The sequence below is a fragment of the Lepidochelys kempii genome, chromosome 2 (genome assembly GCF_965140285.1).
Source record: "Lepidochelys kempii isolate rLepKem1 chromosome 2, rLepKem1.hap1, whole genome shotgun sequence".
Classification (NCBI taxonomy): Eukaryota; Metazoa; Chordata; order Testudines; family Cheloniidae; genus Lepidochelys; species Lepidochelys kempii.
In genome coordinates, this window is record NC_136381.1 from 115,180,050 (window position 1) to 115,181,515 (window position 1,466).

Sequence of the window (1,466 nt, forward strand, 5' to 3'; positions counted from 1 at the left end):
TGTGTGCTCTCTATTTTTGATTGTAGACATAATTGTTTTCTTCATTCTATTACACATCTGAGAAAGGGCAGATATCCATGGATAGAGAGGTAAGTGAAGATTAATATTTACTTAAAAATAAATAGTGATATTCCTAACATTTATATTTCATAATATTATTTGTAGGGTGATTGGAGGGAAATTAGGAGACATGTAGTCTCCTTTGTATCATTGACAAGTAAAGGGGATGATTAACGAGTGTGGTAGACAATGTAGTAGTAAGAGAGGGCCTATAGAAGTTAAACAAAAGTGCCTTCAGAATTTAGAGAATTCCCATGATCCATAGTAGGACCTCATTGTGCTTGTCTACTGTTTCTATTTTTGATTAGATTTATAAACACAGCACCACATATTTTCATGTGGCTTATAGCCCAAGGGCAGAATGAGATTGACTGCACTGAAACTGTGAGGCTTGTGAATTTCGGGCAAGGGATAGAGTGAAATAAGTAGTGTAATTGTTTTTGTGGAGTGACCGTGGGACCTCTTCTGTTCTGAATTACACATGGTTCAACCCTTTGACCTAACCAACCTCGGCAATGCCTGGTAGATCTCCTAAAGCTGTGCTGAAAGGTCCTATCAGTGACATGTTGGAACATTATCTGTCATGTGAGATGTGTGCCAACAACCATATTAAACTACATTAATTACTAGTGAGGCTACGTTTGTGACAATATCAACTTCATTTAACCCATCATCATGTTGGTTATTGTTTAAACAGGAAGTACAAATGGGGACAATTTATGGAATCAAAATGCAACACCAGTCCTTTATTAAATAAATTGCACTTTTTAGGTAATTTCATTTCCCTTTTATTTCTGCAGTGCGAGTTTTCTGTCGTTGTCACCAGTTGTGCAGGGTTTTTTAAAATTATTTTTTAGAGCTAGCAAGAAGGAAAAAAGGACAACAAAAAGTTACAACCCTTAATAACTAAAATAATTTGTCAATTAATTGTTGATATTCCTTTTGAAGGCAGTTTACAATGTGGTCCCAGTTCATTTAAGACACAGTACTTCCTTTATAACCGGATAATTAATTTATTATATCAAACAAATGAGGGCAGCTTTTGTAAAACAGTAAAATCACAGGTTTCAGAGTAGCAGCCGTGTTAATCTGTATCCGCAAAAAGAAAAGGAGGACTTTTGGCACCTTAGAGACTAACAAATTTATTTGAGCATAAGCTTTCGTGAGCTACAGCTCACTTCATCGGATGCTCGCAGTGAACTTTTTCTTTCCTTTTTTTTAAAATTTCCCCCGTTTTAGAGCGAATGTGTCTTTGTGGGTCAATGCTGCAATTCTTTGAAATAGGGGGATAGAGTAAAACCTAGCGTTATTTTTTTTCTGAGATCAAACTGAATTTGGACCTGATGCTGTGAGGAGCTGAGCACCCTCAATACCCATTGAAAGCCCAGTACATAGAAGTTCAGTGT